We start from the raw sequence: 20,305 nt of genomic DNA, 5'->3' as shown, positions 1-20,305 counted from the left end.
GGCCTACTGCACTTGTACATATAACATATAACTTATATCATTTTTTTTATTTTATTGGCAGAAATAACCCTGAAAACACTATGAATATCATGCAATTTTAATATTCAAAAGCACTTAATAAATAAAGCCCATTTCTTCACAAAAGTTTTTTCTCTACTATTCATTTGACTTATACATTTTTCCATCTCAAAATAACATTTTATCTCAGATATTATATATTCGAATGACGGAACGGTCTTTTTTAATTTCGCTGAAAAAATTTCTCTTCTTATAACAATCATCATACAGTTTAATGCACTGTTGTTGAGACCATATAATCCGAATAACTTGTGTTGATTTGTAAATACAATTTGTTTATCTATCTTCAAAAGTAACCATCGCTCAAACTTATTCCATATATTATTTGAATAAGGACATGAACAGAATATATGCATTATGGTTTCCTCACTGTCATTACAAAACGTACACTTTTTATCTGTTACAAAACCAAATTTTAAAAGAGCATCTTTCATATATAATATTCTATTGAGAATCTTAAATTGAAACCACCTCATATTAATATCAATAGTTGATTCAAAAGGAATTAAACAGTATAAAGACCATGTTTCATCATCAAGATCCAACATGCTACTCCACTTAACAAAACTGTTACAATGTTTTGACGTGTGTCTTAACAACGTTTGATAAATATCAGAACAACCTTTCTTATGTTTCAGTATTACATTTAAACCATGAGGAATAAAAGGGTCTGCTATTTTCGACATGCGGTTTTTTGCAAATGATTGGATAGAATTACACAGTCCACCGTGCTGAAGAAAGTTAGTTTGTATATCAAACTTCCTCTGAAATTCAAAATATGAAAGAAATTTTCCATCATTATCTAACAAGTCATTTATAAAACGTACACCTTTTTCACACCAAGACTTAAAATATACAGTGTTATTATTCATTTTAATCAAAGGATTATTCCAAAGAGGCTGGCTTGCCCAATTATCATTTGTATTGATTTGTAGAAATTCTGAAAAAGCCAGAAGTACCTCTTTCCAAAAATCATTAGACATTACATTGGCAAGTTTTTTGTAGTACAGTGACCCCATAAATAAATGAAACGATACTGGTTGGGGCAAGAAAGAACGGAACATGTGGAACGTATAATTTTCAGTCTGCGGATCACAAATAAACCTTCTGATCCAGGATATTTTAAGAGATTTAGCATGCATGAAAATATCAATCATTTTAGTACCACCATGACAATATAGCTGGCACATTTGATTTCTATTTATTTTATCAGGTTTATTTTCCCATATAAACGAATAAAAACAACGATTTATATCTGTCAATGTTTTAAAATTTGGTTCAGGAAGTGATAACAACAAATAATTTAATTTTGACATCAATAATGATTTAACTACAGTAATTCTTCCTAAAACAGTAAGTGATCGTTTAGACCAGGAGGTCATTGTGTTTGTAATATCTTTCATTTTTTCACAATAATTTTGTTCAACCATTTCATATAATTTAACTGAAAATTCTATTCCCAGGTACCTAAAGTACCTACCCTGAAAAATCCAGTCAAAATTACAATCTTCCAATAATTTAATTCTACAATTCCGATTCTTTCCTATCCATATTATTTTAGTCTTTCTGGGGTTAATTCTTAAATTCGATATGTTAGCAAAAGTATCAAAAATCTCAAGAGCATCTTTTAGATCTTGATCTGATCCGTTAAGTGTTAAAAGTGTATCATCTGCGTATTGTAATACTTTAAAATTTTTTTCATTAATTTGCAACCCAACCACAGAATTTGTGTGCCTAATCATAATTCCAAGAATTTCACTGACCAACAGAAAAAGGTAGGGTGACAAGGGATCTCCTTGTCGACAGCCCTGTTCTATTTTGAATCTATCTGTAAAATAACCGTTCACTAAAACACTGGAAGTAGCATTGTTGTAAAACAACTGAACCCATTTTTTCATAGATTGGCCAAAGTTAAAAAAATCTAAAACTTTAAAAAGAAACTTATGAGACACAGAATCAAAAGCCTTTTCGAAGTCAATTAAAAGTAACAAACCTGGTATATCATGTAACTCTGTATATAAAAGTATATCATACAGTAAACGAATATTTTCACCAATGTATCGACCTTCCAAAAATCCGGTTTGATTTCCATGTATCAAATATGATAAAAATGTCTTAAATCTGTTTGCTATACAACCAGATGCCAGTTTATATATTACATTCAATAAAGAAATTGGACGCCAATTCTTTAGAAACTGTCGGGGTTGATTTACTTTTGGAATTAATGTGATTACTCCCATTTTTTGTGCTCCCGACATTTGTCCTGAAAAATAAGCATAATTTAAGGAATTTAACAAAAAAGATTTTATTTCCTTCCAAAAAACACGATAAAACTCCACGGTAAAACCGTCTAATCCGGGAGATTTATTACATTTCATATTTTTTAACACAGAGTATACCTCTTCTTCATTTAAGGGACCTTCTAATGATAACGACATTTGTTGTGATAGTTTTGGTATGTCAGAAGATGACAATAATAAGTCTAAATCTACATCTGTGGTTTCTTTTTCTTCATACAAACTGGAATAAAACTTAAACACTTCTTTCTGTATATCGCACTGATTCATAATAATATCATTTTCACAAAAGAGCTGACGAATTTGTCTATTAACATTATTCTGTTTTTCCAAGGTTAAGAAATACTTTGAGGGCTTCTCTCCTAATTCCATCCACTTAATCCTGCTTCTCATTACGATTCTTTCATTTTCTTTTGAGCGTAATATTTCAAATTCTTCTTTCTGTTTATTTATTTCATCTAATATTTCGCTTTTATCATTACACAGTAATAATTTTTCTTCTAAATTTTCTATATTTTTCTCCAATTCCTTTTCTCTATCAATATTTTGCTTTTTAATATAAGAAGCGTAAGAAATAGTTTCCCCACGTATTATCATCATTAAAGTTTCAAAAAATAACTGATCATTAACAGTCAGCTGACATTCACCAATTACGTTGTCACTGTGATCAAACTGGACATTTCCCTTTGCATAAAATATAATTGTATCTTTTATAATTTGTTTAATTTTCTGAACATATATTTCATCTTTCAATAAAATATTATTAAATTTCCAAAACCCTGGTCCCCGTTTAAACTCATTAAGATTTAAACTAAGAGAAACTTTAGCATGGTCAGTACGGTAACCTGAAGAAATATCAGTGTTACAAACTAAAGAGAGCAATTCGGAGGATATCAAAAAGAAATCTAATCTACTTTGTTTAAAGGGATTTTGTTGCCGCCACGTATAACATCTTTCATCCGGATTACATATTCTCCATGGATCACATAAACTTAAATCATTTTTCATTGTGTCTAATTGTTTTTTGGCCCTAGGGTTATTTACATGTACATAATTATATGTATCGAGGGTTGTATCCTGAACTAAGTTCCAATCACCACAAAGGATAGTATGTGGGTTTTCGAATTCTAATATAATCTTTTGAAGGTCAACAAAAAAATCAGGTTTATCAGTATTCGGACCATATAAAGATATAAATGTCAGATTATATTCATATAATTTCAAATCTAATATCACAAAGTTTCCTGTTTTATCTATCATAACTCTATTTTGTTACTTATATTACTAACTGTTACTTATGTTACTATATATATATATAGTTACTTATGTTACTATATATATATATATATATATATATATATATTCTTTATTCCCTTTTTTTAGACATGTGCTTTATCCATCGTGAAGTATATACATGTTTTGTCTGATACTTCTGTAGAGCATGCCAAAATGATCCTAATCATTCAATTTGTTTTTCGTTCTCTGATTTTTACCCTTGTGCATCTCTAACCCTCTCTTATTTTGATCACTTTTGAACAGTTTCAAGTCCGAATATTTTTTTTCATGCTAAGAGCTTACTAGCCTATTGCCAATGAAGTGTAAAAATGGGGAAATAATAGTAACCTACTTTAATTTACTTTTTTTTGGGGGGGGGTTCAGCTGGGCTGTCAAATTGGACCATCGAGTTTGTTTGCAACTAAAACAAAAAGAAGAAAAAAAATATTAGGTAATAACAACTACGAAAATCATTCAGGTAAAGAATATTTCTGAAATGATTTGTGATGCTTAATGTGTACTTAAATATATACACTCAGCAAAAAACAAAGCAAAAGAAAGACAGAAATTTAACACTATTTCGAGTTCATGATTTATTGCTTTTTCTTTCATTTCACTTGAGTTTTGAAGTGACAGAAAATTCTTCATTTTCCTCCATCATCTTTATCTTTCATTGTTATTTTGGGCTTCAAAGATATTATATTGTAATGAGGCCACAGGTATATCTTTGCAATTGAATTCATGCTTTGTAGTGTGATGAATTTGTCTTTTGTTCTAATATGTTGTATCATTAGAAAGCATTTACGTATGAATAACAACTTGTTCATGTTTATATAATACATTAACATTTAGCCAAAAATTCTATGCTTTTTTTCTGAGTGTACTTCCACCTACTTTTGTGATTTTTCAGCTGGGCTGTCACATGGGACAACCTAGTTTGTTTGCAAATAAAATACGAAAACAACATAAAGGAAAATGTACTATAGTAAGCAATAGGAACCTGGAAAGTCACTCAGATGAAAAATAATTTCTGAAAAGATCAAATCAAAACAAACTTACTAGGAAGTTATTGGGCTGATTTCACTTCTTTCTGGTTGCTTTTGGCACAGTCTCTACTACCTTCTTCTTTGCCTTGTGGGACCGGAAATTCCTTAGATTTACCTGTTCTTCATCACTAGACGAAAGGCGTGCCTGTGATGGGGATATTTGCATGGGGGCCTCGCCTCCCTTCTTGCTTATTTTGCGTTTCATTGGCATGACGCTCGCGGAAAGTGTCGACATTTTCGTGTCTGGATCACAAAATTTCCGCATCGGTTCCGGACACTTGCATATTTAGATCCGCATCGGCTCCGCGCTGTCCTAAACCATTCCTGGTGTCTTCCGCTTTCATTCGGGAAGCTTCCCCACACCGCGGGATTCTTTCCGGAGCGTGTGCGGAAGGAGCGGAAGGTTTCCGGACAGGCGGGACATCGTCAGGACATCGTCAGGACAAGTCGCCGAAGGTGTCAGGAAGTTCATTTCCGCGTCCAAATTTTGGTCTCGATCAAAATTTGGACGCGGAAATTTTTCTCTCTCCCGAAGGCGCGGAAACGCCCGGACATGTTTAGGACATTCAGCGGACACGTTCAGGAACGTGCGGACAGGTTCCCGAAGGAGTGCGAAATACCAAATTTGCATTCCGGGGCTTGTCCGCATCTTGTCCGCGCCCTAGTGGACGCCTGGTCTTTTTAGGGCGGACGTCCACTTGGGCGCGGACAAGCCCCGGAAGGGTTGCGGAAGCAAATTTTGTTATTTCGGCATCCTGTCCGCGACAGACGCGGAATAACTTTGTGAATCGGCTTGTCCTGGGACATTCCGCGGACTGTCCGCGGACTGTCCGCGGACTGTCCGCGGACTGACTGCGGACATTCCTAGGAATCACTCCGGAAGAGCGCGAAATACCTCGGAATATGCTAATCGTAGCCGGGCAGCGCGGAAACATCTAGAATTACACCAGGAATGAACGCGGACAATCAGGATGCCTTCCGGACAACACAAGTTAGGCATGCGGACAAACTGCGGACAATACCAGGAATAAATTTGGCGCTGACTTTGACTTTTCCTCATTTGACTGCTAGCCGTCATTGATGATATTATATTAATATGATTGGTCAATATTATTTGATAAATGTGACCACCAAAAGTCCAAGAATAGGATTGTCTGCATGTCGGCTGACGACTCATTTTTTTTTTTTGATTTGTCTCATCTGGGAGAACAATTTTTCCTCTGCCTACAGTCACATGGATGATATTCGCAAACCGTTTGAACCATACACATATATATATATATATATATATATATATATATATACATATAACATATATATATATATATATATATATATATATAATCATGTTGATAAGGTAGTCCACGTGTGGGCAAGATAAAAAGATAAGTAACAAAACTGCAACAAAGTTCAGGCTTTATTTCTTCACAAGAAATAAACCGTTAGTGTTAATACAGCATGAACTTTGTTGCAGTTTTGTTACTTATATATATATATATATATATATATATATATATTCTTTATTCCCTTTTTTTAACCTGTGCTTTATCCATCGTGAAGTATATACATGTTTTGTCTGATACTTCTGTAGAGCATGCCAAAATGATCCTACTCATTAAATTTGTTTTTCTTTCTCTGATTTTTACCCTTGTGCATCTCTAACCCTCTCTTATTTTGATCACTTTTGAACATTTTCAAGTCCGAGAATTTTTTTTTTTCATGCTTAGAGCTTACTAGCCTATTGTCAATGAAGTGTAAAAATGGGGAAATATTTTTAACCTACTTTGATGTACTTTTTTGGGGGGGGGTTCAGCTGGGCTGTCAAATTGGACAATCGAGTTTATTTGCAACTAAAACAAAAAGAGAAGAAAAATTATTAGGTAATAACAACTACGAAAATCATTCAGGTAAAGAATATTTCTGAAATGATTTGTGATGCTTAATGTGTACTTAAATTTATACACTCAGCAAAAAACAAAACAAAAGAAAGACAGAAATTTAACACTTTTTCGAGTTCATGATTTATTGCTTTTTCTCTCATTTCGCTTGAATTTTGAAGTGACAGAAAATTCTTCATTGTCCTCCATCATCTTTAGCTTTCATTGTTATTCTGGGCTTCAAAGATATTACATTGTTATGAGACCACAGGTATATCTTTGCAATTGAATTCATGCTTTTTAGTGTGATGAATTTGTCTTTTGTTCTAATATGTTGTATCATCAGAAAGCATTTACGTATGAATAACAACTTGTTCATGTTTATATAATACATTAACATTTAGCCAAAAATTCTATGCTTTTTTTTTCTGAGTGTACTTCCACCTACTTTTGTGATTTTTCAGCTGGGCTGTCACATGAGACAACCTAGTTTGTTTGCAAATAAAATACGAAAACAACATAAAGGAAAATGTACTATAGTAAGTAATAGGAACCAGGAAAGTCACTCAGATGAAAAATAATTTCTGAAAATATCAAATCAAAACAAACTTACGAGGAAGTTAGGGGGCTGATTTCACTTCTTTATGATTGCTTTTGGCACAGTCTCTACTACCTTATTCTTTGCCTTCTAAATTCCTTAGATTTACCTGTTCTTCATCACTAGACGAAAGGTGTGCCTGTGATGGGGATATTTGCATGGGGGCCTCGCCTCCCTTCTTGTTCATTTTGCGTTTCATTGGCATGACGCTCGCGGAAAGTGTCGACATTTTCGTGTCTGGATCACAAAATTTCCGCATCGGTTCCGGACACTTGCATATTTAGATCCGCATCGGCTCCGCGTTGTCCTAAAACATTCCTGGTGTCTTCCGCTTTCATTCGGGAAGCTTCCCCACACCGCGGGATTCTTTCCGGAGCGTGTGCGGAAGGAGCGGAAGGGTTCCGGACAAGCGGGACATCCTCAGGACATCGTCAGGACAAGTCGCCGAAGGTGTCAGGAAGTTCATTTCCGCGTCCAAATTTTGGTCTCGATCAAAATTTGGACGCGGAAATTGTTCTCTCTCCCGAAGGTGCGGAAACGCCCGGACATGTTTAGGACAGTGAGCGGACACGTTCAGGAACGTGCGGACAGGTTCCCGAAGGAGTGCGGAATACCAAATTTGCATTCCGGGGCTTGTCCGCGTCTTGTCCGCGCCCTAGTGGACGCCTGGTCTTAATGAACTGTCATTGGAATGCCTTGTTGCAAATCACAGTCAGTTAGTTTTTGTTTTTGTTTTGTTTTATTTTTTATTTTTTGGTAATTGTTGACTTGGAAATAAAGTTTTTCACTCACAATGACATAATGGTCAACGTCAACTCAGTAGGCTAAGCAGCCAATTTAAATTACCAAATCAGTCAGCACTGGTTCAGAGAACGTAAAAGTATTGTCTTGAATGTGTCTTCTTTTCTTTTCTTTTCTTTTTAGTAAAGAAAATGACAAATGGTGGATCGGCCAATGCCATTTTTTAATCACTTTGAAGTATTAGGGAAAAAAGACAGTATTCTAGTAGTTTTAGCAGAATCCTTGCCGCTCTTATATAAATAGCGGATAATGCGTGTGAAACATTTTCAACCATAGCAGCACATGGCTGGTCACAACCGTGTGCCAAATTGCGCCATAAATGGCCCCAAAATGAAAACGACAACAGACTATTTATGTCAGCTCAGTAGGCTAAACAGCCAGATTAAATTACCAATTTAAGTCAGCACCATATATCACGCAAGTGGCCAGTGAAAAACCTAGCTTATGAGCATATGCTCATATCACAAAAGAGATAATTATAACATCGTAAAGATGTAGACAACCAGCAAGACCTAATTTCAGGCCTCCAACATTTTTTGGTGAGATAATGAGAAACCTCTTATAAAATATGAAAAAGCACGCAATTCCATGAGGAATTCAACGTTCACCCGATGAAAATTGGTTCCGAAATGGCTGAGACATCCAAAACAAGGCGATTCCAATAAAGTGTGGGACCCACACCTTGTTGCAATCACTTTGCTTTACTTTGTTTTTGGATGCCTCAGTCATTCCAAACCCGACCCTCATCAAACAAACCTTGAACTCCTCCTAGAATGGCACGCTTTGTACCATTTCATAAGTGTCTTCCTGGTATCCCGCAAAAAGTCAAAAGCCCAATTCTCACATCCACCAACACTGTACTATCCCTTTAAATGTGCTCATTGCAGGAAAAATATATTTTGGATATCACAAGAATGCACTGTGGAAAATATCAATTCAATGCATGAAGCATAGGCTTTGATTTAGTGATATAATTGTTCTGTGATCTTTAAAAATGGTAGCTTACATTATAAACAGAACTATCATGTCAGGCATGTCAGGCAAGTAGCAGGGCAAAACCAGTATACATTTACATGTGAGCAGGTGCTCCTGATTCGTCAGAGAATCATAACAGCATAAAAATGAGGACAAACAGCAGTTCAAGTGCATAAAGCATAAATAAAGAGTAAATGTTGAGATTAGATAATATGATAGGTCAGTGAACCTATCCAGTAGGGTAGTTACTGCCAAATGAACCAACAGTGGAATACCTTGTATGCAAATCATAGTCATTTTTTTTTTTTAATAATTAAACTTAGAAATAAACTTTCAACACTGACAATGACAGTCGTAATGGTTCAGAGAACGCAAGGTTGTTGTCATGAGTGTTATTTTTACTTTTAGCTCAAATTAACGGCAAGCGGCAGGTCGGCCAATACCATCTTTTTTTTTAATAACTTTGATATGAAAAACAAAAAAAGAAAAAACAATAGTTTTTTATAGTTTTAGCAGAATCTTTACGGCTCTGGTATACTGATAATGAATAATACGTATGAAACATTTGCAACCATTATAGCAATACATGACCAGTCACAAACTATGTGACAATATTGCGCCACAAGTGGCTCCAAAAAGAAAACGACAACAGACTAACTGTCAACTCAGTAGGCTGAGCAGCCAATTTAAATTACAAAATCAGTCAGCACCATGTATCAGGAAATCATATAGACAGTGGAATCCAGCATGGCAGCATGTGCTCATATTGCAGAAGAAATAGTTAAAATATCATAAAGTCTGTATCCTTTTTTTAATAACTTTAAAAAGGTTTTAGCAGAATCCATGCCGTTATTGTATATAGCGGCAGATAACGTCTTTGATTGTGCTTAAAGCATTTTTCAACCGTTAATGTATTTTACCAACCACGAATCGTGTGACAAAAGGAAATGGTGTGAAAATGTCAACGACTTTAAGCCATTGTATACCAGCTCAGCGAGCTGAGCGGCCAATTCGTTACCAACGTATCAGTAATGTAACACGTGCAAACCAGTACATTTATATACGAGCATGCTAGAGACAGAAAAAAAAAATATGCCGTATCGTAAAAATGTGAGCTTTTAAACACCAGTTCGAAAGCATAAAGAAAAAAAGGAGGGGGAACAGCATTTCATTAGTTTCGTTAGAATCCATGGCTGCGCATAAACCATTTCCAGCCATTAGTGTACATGAATATAGGCACAAGACAAAATCATGAGACTAAATCACGCTGCAAGTGGCGCCAAAATAATAATAATATTCTCATGGTCGGACATCCGGGTATTTCGCTTGTCACGGGGTCATGGGTAGCGGTGGAGTGAAAACAAACCATAGTCTATAGTCGCGTACGTGAGCTTGGAGTGGTAACGCTGTACGTGTTTTCTGCCGGGGCGCCCCGCGAGCATAGCGCTAGCGCAAGCTGTACTACTGTAGCTGTGCGGGCGGCAGGATTAGGCCCTAGGCCTACCCTAAATTAGGCCCTACCCTAAGCCCACTACAGTACTAACGTTAGGCCTATAGACCTACCTGAAATTTCTATGAGATACTAAGTAAGCGTAGATATCGGGGTAGGGCCTACTCAAATAGGTTCTACTGCACATCTGGCCATTTTGTCGGGTCGTTGATCCAGAGTCCTGCCGCGATTTCATACGGGCACAGGTCCAGTCCGGCTGCCTTCAACTTGGCAAAATACCGGGACCGATCGATCGACAGGATCTAGATTTTTAGAATATTGCTGGCAAGACATGATGCATGTATCTCATGAATGATGGCACAAATGACGAAATGAATAATGAAAAACAGTCCCCATGTCTGCGTAGAGCTGCACATAAATCATACGCGTCGCACATGCACAGCATGCAGTATGCGCATTTATGCAGGCATAGCGCTTGCAAGCTGTTTGTTTTCACTCCAGTCAACCGGAAGTGACGTGTAGCCGACCGCAAGAATACTATGTCAACTCAGCGAGCTGAGCAGCCAACTTAGGACGCCACTGCATTAGGGAAGTTTACAGCCGGGCAAAACCGGTATATGAGCAGGTGCATGAAATATGAAAAGAAATATTTTTAACGTTATAGGAACGTGAACAAACAGCATGCATAATGCACAGTTAAGCATACAAATTAAGACTGTAATATTGAATGATAGGTCAGGCTGGTAGCCTTAACCGAAAGGGATCGTGGCATAATGCACCATTGTTTTAATGTCCGGTTTGCACATTTAAAAAAAATTGTTGGTTAACTCAATTTCGGGAAAATTTTGGGGGAAAATTCTTTGTGTAATTTTGGATGAGAAGCAAACAATAAATGCAAAGAGTATGCAACCAGCATGTATTTATATGTTTTGTCACAGTGCGGTGCAGTATAAACGTTGCAATTTGCCACATATCAGAAAAGGAAACAAAAATGGCAATGCCACCTGAAAGATGAAAGTTTGTTGACTGTAATAGAGGTGTAGAAGCGTATAAAAGGTATGCGAATATGCATAATGTGCAAAACAAAGACGTAGATCACACAACATCCCATTGGTATTTATGCTACTACAATGACCATACTGAGCATTGAAAAAATAATGAAATACGCGTAGCCATTAGCGGAATAATGTGGTCCCTACGAATATAATATTATGGTGTTGACAGAAAAGTATTTCCGCAAATAAAATCAGGGGGAAATCAAAGGGTCATACAGGGATATAGACTGAGGAGGGAATTGAGAGCAAAATCATTGAGTGCAAGACTTTGTCATGTTTTAAGGCAATAACACCGCTGTAGAAATGTGGATTTATGACCCCTGTAATAAGGGCAGATTGAATAATCTGATAAAGGGGAAGTCGTTTGAAAATATAACCAACTGATATGAGGCACATGTTTTCTTTATGTATGCATCAATAAAGTCAATGAGCAGAAAGGCAAAATAAGACTCAGCCTCATGAGAATGTTTTAAATTTTTTTTTGCAGATGTATGCATCGATAAAGTCAAAGAGCAGGAAGGCAAAATAAGACTCAGCTTCATGAGAACATTTCCTTCTCTGACGCCTCCCTGTTACAAAAGACACTTTTTCTGCTCATGTTCAAAGTGGAACTCCGAACTGGCTTAATCCCAATAATGTTGCCGATATCTTTGCTTCATACATATTATGTAGATTAAAGTAAGTAAATTGGAAAAAGGAATTGAATTGAACTGAAATTATCCGCGCTCTGCTATTCGTTTCCCATACCATTTTTTTTTTGGGGGGGAAATGGAAAGCGTTTCTTGGATGTTACCATGTGCTACTTTTAAAGAATTACTTTACCGTATCAAGCTAGATATGATTCAAAATTATGATCACGGATTTGTTACCATCAGTCATCAACATAAGTTTACTTGGTAATGTTAACTGTCATTATTCTGCAGGAAACAAGATATTTTAGACAACATGGTTATGATTATGGAGAAATACGCCAACAACCTCGAAGAGATCGTAGAGGACCGCACCCAGCAGTTGGTGGAGGAAAAAAAAAAGACGGAGAACCTCCTTCACAGAATGCTTCCGAAGTAAGACGACAGTGCACACCTATTGACAATATATTATTTCGTTGTAGGGAATTTCCACGACTGTGCAGATTTTTTTCTTTTAAATGATTTTTGACAGCATTATGCGAGTTATTTCTCATTAATAAATGACACCCAAATATACATGTGGATTGAGTGAATGCAGCAATATTAAGACGTAATATTAATACACAAGGCTCATTGCTCTTCTCTGCTGACCCCCCATTCACATGAATTTATGCATCGGTTATTGTTCTTGTTGTTGTTTTTGTGTATGTGTGTGTATTTCTTTCGATATTCTTATGTTTGTATAATTTTCATTGTATGAATTGTTTGATGATTTTATGTCGAATGGAAATAAACTTGAATTGAATTGAATTGAACTGAATTGAATTAAATTGAATTGAATAGAAGACATCGATGGAGTTTAAGGAAAATCGGACAATCCGTTCAGGAGTTAGAGTCTCAATTTGTAAAAGAAAAGTACCCGTACCTTCGACTTGTTACTGACATTAATTACGTTTAGGGTAATATTATTCATCCTGCTTTGTGAAAGAGGTGAGCCAGTTTAGTATCCTAGAAAAGTGAAATAATGTTGATTTTTTTTTTGTTCTTACATTATTATTTTTTCTTGTCACTGTGCATGCATAATGGCATGAAGAGATTTTCTTATTTTTCTGAAACTTCACTAAATTCTGCTGATATCGCTGCATTCCCTCCATTTACATACATGTTTGGGTAGAAAAGAAATGTACCTGTTATAGTCCATGATGGCTGAAATCACGCTTTGAAAACTACAATACTCTTCAAGTATGTTTGCGATTCCATTACCATTTACATGCATATACTGAAGTAATTAACACAAGAAAAAACAGTTTCGTGTCATTATTCAGTGATCATATTCAATTTTTGCATTGTCATAATGTCTTAGTACCCTCACAATACACAGGAGCATGAATATTACAAATTATTGTAAGGTATCCTATGCAGTGGTTGCCCTGAGTACACGCACAGTCCTCTGGGTATCTGACAAAGTATGCGCTGTTGGTCAGTAACTTCAAAGGTTGACGCAAATGTTTATGACTTTTCAAATTGACATGAAATTAGACCCGTGGCCAACCAACTGAAGAGAGGTATGCAGGTCGTGCCAGAGTCCTTCGACTGCGTCACGATCTTCTTCAGCGACATCGTTGGTTTCACTAAATTATCGTCAATGAGCACGCCTTTTCAGGTGAGATATCACCGTGTCAATCCACATCATACAACAGCTAGAATTTTAAAGCAAGTGAAGATGATTACGTTTGTCCAACTTCTCAGAAAGATAGAAGTTATCATGTCTGTTATGTATACATGTAGTTCGTTTGTGTGTGTGTGTGTGTGTGTGTGTGTATGTTGCATTATGGTTGTAAAAAGCACAAAAACGAGTAGTTTCACCAGAAATTTATGAGAACGGGAAATGATCTTCAATTTGGCATCATAATATGACGCCAAATTGAAGATCATATATATATATATATATATATATATATATATATATGGAAGATCTATATTATAGAACATTTTGGAGTCCACGATCACCCCGCGATCATTCGTTCTGCCATCAATATCCAATTTTCTTTTACACTTTTTTTTTTTGCAGGGCGCGCAGCGCTCGTAATGAAATTCAGCTCAATCAACAGCTCAATCACTTCCAGAAATGACCGTGGTGAAATGGCTGACACTTAGATTTTTTCCCGTTTTACCTATTAAATGTGATAGAATTGTTGAAATTTAATGAAGGAAATGACAGCAAAAACACCAAGAAACAGCTCAGGTACAGACGTTCTGTTTTCTGGATTTTGTGTTTTTTTCTGGAAGCTATAAAAGCCGATTTTATGATGATCTGGATAACGAAGCACTAAACCTCCTTCAGTCGCAGTTCGATGCTGGAGCTCAGAATAGAAACGGTGAATACAAGAAAACAATGCAGCATTGCAGGTTTTGCGATTTAGCCCACAAAGACATATGAGATCCTTTTGAGGGATACAAAACAAAATATATAAGCCTTTGCAAAATTATGAGCATTCGGATGCGTAAGTAGTAACTTTCTTACGAGGCAATCAAAACTAGTATATGTCATTTACTAAACATTCGGCTAGCCTCGGGTGAAGTAAATTAATTTGATAACATAAACTTACCAACGGGTAAAGTTAGTATTCATGTCTCTTCATTTACTCATATCTTCTGCGAGACCATCGGGCCCGTTTTCTGCTAAAAACCTAAACCGAGTTTAAACCAATGTCTGGGCAAAAGTGGGTCTAAAGTGGGTTTAAAACACCAAGTTTAAACTCACTTTAGTCTGAGGTTTAATTTGTATTCTACTAAGTCCAGCTGTGGTCTAAATCGGGTTTGAATTGAACCTACCCAGGATGAGGTTTATGTCTGACGATGGCTGAACAAGGCAGCGTATTACCTAGCACACAGAGCGTGCGTTATATGGATCGATGGCATGGAACGAGTGGCTGGATACAGCTAGCCGGCCACACCCGTGTACGCGAGATGCGCAATTGCGCTCTAGGACCTGGGATTAACTACTTTTAAAAGAGTCTATTATAGTCTGGTGTAAGTGTAAGTGTTCTAGGATTACGGTGCCTACACTGGACGTGCTACCCTGACTAGAAGAGACCATTATTGCCATGATATCTTCTGGGCATTGTGTTTCTGTAATGTGTTCTCAAGATGTCAGAGTGACTTTATCTTTGAAAAATAAACAAATTAAAGTGAAGAAATATAGCCCAGAGGAGGAATGCAAACATAGGTTCTTATACGAATGAAGCGAAAGTCATGCCCATCAAAGACATGAGAAAGAATAGGCTAGAATGGTATAGTTATTTATGCTGCCGAGAGAGTGATAAAAATATCAGGAGAATATTCGAGATGAAAGTAAAAGGAAGTAGGAAACGGGAAGACCAAAACAGAGGTGGTCTGATACGTTATTGTGACTTACGCTTGCTTGATCTGGATAGGAGAGCTGTACATGAAAGAAGCATTTGAATATACACTTGGGATCAGGCAAAAACCCGCTGCCCGAACAAGACCACAGTGTTAAAAGGTGTGCTGTGCAAAGGTATGCATATCAATAGTTTTGGCTTTCCCAATGAGTATGATATCATGCTTTTGGCACCTTAGTGGGGATTTTATTTTTACGACCCTACTTCAACCATTTTTGTGGCTTCTAGTCTATAAGCCCCACATAGACACTAAATCTGCAGGAAAGGGACCATACTCTTGACAAATGAAGTCGAAGGAGAATAAAAGGGATTTATAGAGAAAAAGCAAGAGTGAAGAAAATTGATAGTAACTATTCTTCACATTACAATTCAAGTTGGAAATGAATAAAGCGCAAGTGCTTGATGAAAAGGGCCAATCAACTCGAACATGTGACAGTGCCTAAGTGTAAGTGTCCTCGTGATGATTAGCGTTCACTGAAGCAATCAAAGAAGGCACTTTATCTTTACAGAGAATGTTCTCCTTTTCTTGAAGCAATGGATCTTAATATGTTTATCATCATGCACTCTAACTCCAGATATGTGATCACAGCGATGGAAACACAATCGCATCCTTAATTTCAGTCTGAATTCGAATCCGAATATTCTACAATTGGAGTCTGCATGATTAATATTCGTTACTCGAATGCTAAGTTTGAAATGAAGATTTATTCTAATCGTAGCTGAGTATTTTAATTATTTATTTCGTGTTCCTGTACTTTGATTTCGTTTTGTTTATGTATAATTGTCTCGCCCACCGGAGGTGAAGGCGAGACTAAGGGATCCAAATGGCGTCCGTCCGTCCGTCGTCCGTCCGTCGTCCGTCACAAATGTTAAAGTTTACCTGCAAGACTCTCTTATGATGCATAACTTGGCATCTGTAACAGCAATGGCAGCCACACTTGGGTGATAGAAGCACTAGGGGTATCTTCATGTTCTGGTGTTGTCAGAGGTCATGTGATGATGTCAAAGGTCATTTGAGGTCATATATTAAAGAGTATGTGCAAGACTCTCTTTTCTATGTTAAAGTTTACCTGCAAGACTCTCTTTTGACAAATAACTTCACATAAGTTGCTTGGATTACAACCTAACTTGGGTCATAGATGCACTGGGGGTACCTTCATGTTATGGTGCTGTTGGAGGTCACAGGATAAGGTCAAAGGTCATTTGAGGTCAAACGTTAAAGTTTACTTGCAAGACTCTCTTATCACATGTAACTCGACACATGTTGCTACAATGGCAATCAAACTTGGGTGATGGATGCACTGGGGGTACCTTCATGTTATGGTACCGTAAGAGGTCACATGATAAGGTCAAAGGTCATTTGAGGTCATACGTTAAAGTTTACTTGCAAGACTCTCTTATCACATGTAACTCAGCACATGTTGCTACAATGGCAATCAAACTTGGGTGATGGTAGATGTCTCTTGGGAAGTTGAAGGTAACCTCAAGGTCAAAGGTTACAGACAGGGGTCAACGAACTTTTAGGGCCCAATGTTAAGTTTTTAGGGCGCATTTCGTTTATGGCTCATAACTTTTGATCTCTTTGTCCGTTTGTGACCAAACTTGGATGGAAGATGTCCCTTGGGGAGGTGAAGGTCGTCACAAGGTCAAAGGTCACAGACAGGGGTCAACAAACTTTTAGGGCACAATGATATGTTTTTAGGGCGCGTTTTGATTGTGGCTCATAACTTTTGATCCCTATGTCCGTTTGTGACCAAACTTGGACGGTTGATGTCCCTTGGGGAGTTAAAGGTCATCACAAGGTCAAAGGTCACAGAAAGGGGTCAACAAATTTTTAAGGCCCAATGTTAAGTTTTTATGGCGTGTTTCGATTATGGCTCATTACTTTTGATCCCTTTGTCCGTTTGTGACCAAACTTGGATGGTGAATGTCCCTTAGGGTGTTGAAGGTCACCACAAGGTCAAAGGTCATAAGCAGGTCAATTAACTTGGAGTTATAAAAAATATTAATTCCTTGTACGCGAATGGGCGAGACACAATTCGGCGATTGCCTTGTATTTTTCTTCTTGTTTTAAAGTCAGAATTATCACTTTACGAACTGCCTGTGCACGTTGGTGTACACCTACTATTTTTATATTTGACTTTACTTGCGTGCATACATTAGTTCTTCTTCATGTGCGTCTCTGTCTGACTGTCAGTCTTGTAGCTTGTATGCTTTTACATGGGGATAGAGGATTAGACAAACTTTCTAACATAAAGATCATTCTCCTTCTAGCCCCTAACTTGAGGGTACACTATCAATCAATCAACGCGAAATTAGGGTAATGCTCTGTCTTTCGAAACGCTCTGTACCTACAGTGTATGGGTAAAAACTGGGAAAATTATATCTGATGCCTGTTTCGAAGTATTGTGCAACACGACTTAATTTCCGGTTCCACCATACAACGATTTCAAACTACTTTCAAAACCATGAACAAGGACTCTGAAAACCCAGCCTTTATTCTTGATTCCAACCTGTCTCTTCCGCAAAAAAGAGAAGAACAGAGCTGCACCCTCATTTATGATACGAATTTGCGCAAAACTGCGATAAAACGCTACCAACCTGTGGAACATAGGCAGGCAGATATATGTGACCGTACACCTCAAAACGAACATAAAGTCGCACACACTGATTTTGCGTGAGGACTGAAAATAAGTGAAATGGGTCAACCTAGCCGAACTTGACTTTTTCATATTTCCTGAAAGAGCGGGTCTTCTTTTACATTATGCTAAAATTTGGTATCATAAAGCGAGCAGGAAATTGTGTTTTTTATCAGTTTATCTCGAACATTTTTTGGTAGAATAGTGTGATTAGGTGTGTCTTTAGAATCCCTTTTTCATTTCTGAAAAACCTTGTCCACACTCTTCACTTTCAACTCTAATAACTTTTGAGAGGATAGTGCTACTGCTTTGAAAGTTGGCATTAATTATGGACAGAATGTGTTAATGAGGCATGCTTAATATCAGTTTAATCTGATAATCCCTTCATTGTTGTTACTCTGGTGGTTTACTTCCTGTTTTTTGTCCCATTCATCGCACAGCCAGCACGGTTTGGTAAAGATTAAGCGCTTGAATAAACACTGTACTTCAGAGCCTCTTTTCTCAGTTCACACTTTTCCTGAGTTTGTGCTTTCTTTCCAATATTTAGATAGGTTAGGAGAGTCCATTTGATTTGAGTTATACATCATTTTAAAGCTTAAAGTCTGCTCTTTCAGAATATGGTCTTAACTAAAAATTCATGTCTGGCGACTTTTTGTTTGTTTTGAGGTGCAGGGTCACATATGATATTGCGTCTCACACATTGACTATATTGCACACACAAGTGTAACGTGCAAGGGAAAAAAATCCCAAAATACCCCCTCCCCCCCCCAAAAAAAAAACACACACACACACCACAAACGACAACACTAAAAAAGTATAATATTAACAACAAGAACAACAACAACAACAATCGCATTAAATCCTTGTTTGACCGATAGAGCTCTGCGCCCGCCCCAGGCATTCCTAGAATTTTAGGAATACGTGCCCGTCCGGGCCCTCACCACTAGAGTTTTTAGGGGTGCTAGCCTTTTGCTTGAATCCGTATGCATAAAAACAAGCAAATGCTTGCGACCAAAAGCTTTTGCTAGCAAGCGCAAGCAATTGCTTGCAATTGCGTAGAAACCAAGCACTTGCTTAATTACTCTACGTATGCATAAAACGGACCTTTTGCCTGTTCTTGCTAGCAATTGCTTACGATTTTCCAAGCTCTGTAAAACGAGCTTGAGCTTTTGCTTAACTGGTATGCTTGCTTTCAAGCATGATTACTCACAGGATTACTCACGGGAATCTGATTACTCACGGGACCTGCGGCTGTACAAGCTAATGCTTTTACGCAGGCCCCATCATATTTTTTCGCATTATGACCACAGTTTAATTCGCATGCATACAGACCTCGTGTTTATACCAAGTCAAACTTCTGTACATTCTGATGAAGTCTCATCTAGATTATGTTTTGTATAATTTTCGTATTTATATACTTTATTGTGATATATGTGAGAAATATGAAAATAAATTGAAATGAAAAATGAGAAAAAAATGATTTTCATATTAATAAAAGAAAGGCCAAAGATGTGCAGCAGTGGTAAAAATCTACAAAAAATTTCTCTCAAGATGTAAGAGAAACTTTTTCGTTTCAACAAGGGGAATGTCCAGGATGTTACGGCACATTTTGGTAAATTGCATATTTTGGTAAATTGCACATTTTTGTAAATTTGCGCAAAACTGCGATAAAACGCTACCAACCTGTGGAACATAGGCAGGCAGATATATGATATTGCGTCTCACACATTGACTATATTGCACACACAAGTGTAACGTGCAAGGGAAAAAAAATCCCAAAATACCCCCTCCCCCCCCCCCCCAAAAAAAAAAAAAAAACACCACAAACGACAACACTAAAAAAAATATAATATTAACAACAACAACAACAACAATCGCATTAAATCCTTGTTTGACCGAAAGAGCTCTGCGTCCGCCCCAGGCATTCCTAGAATGTGCCGTAACTATGTTACGGCACATTTTGGGACCTGCACATTTTGGTAAATTTACCAAAATGTGCAGGATATTGACGGCACATTTTGGTAACTTTCTGCAATCATCACAAAAACAAATTGTAAGTGCAGTTGGTTTTTGTCCCCACCGAATGAGTTCGGCAGCCTAAAGGCCGTGTCACACCTTTCCGGGCAAGCTACGCGGGCTTGTTGCGAGTAAGGTTTTTCCAGT

The 20,305-nt window shown here is 37.1% G+C and overlaps 1 pseudogene; it reads left to right on the top strand.

The window, feature by feature from the left end:
• Window positions 1-20,305, top strand: part of LOC139730741 (speract receptor-like) — a 533,096-nt pseudogene that overhangs the window by 463,455 nt on the left and 49,336 nt on the right.

The sequence above is a fragment of the Diadema antillarum genome, unplaced genomic scaffold (assembly GCF_040938485.1).
Source record: "Diadema antillarum isolate AM-2024a unplaced genomic scaffold, OU_Dant_1.0 seq00000331_RagTag, whole genome shotgun sequence".
NCBI classification, from domain to species: Eukaryota; Metazoa; Echinodermata; class Echinoidea; order Diadematoida; family Diadematidae; genus Diadema; species Diadema antillarum.
Note: the sequence above shows the minus strand (reverse complement) of the source record. Positions and strands in the feature narration are given on the sequence as shown.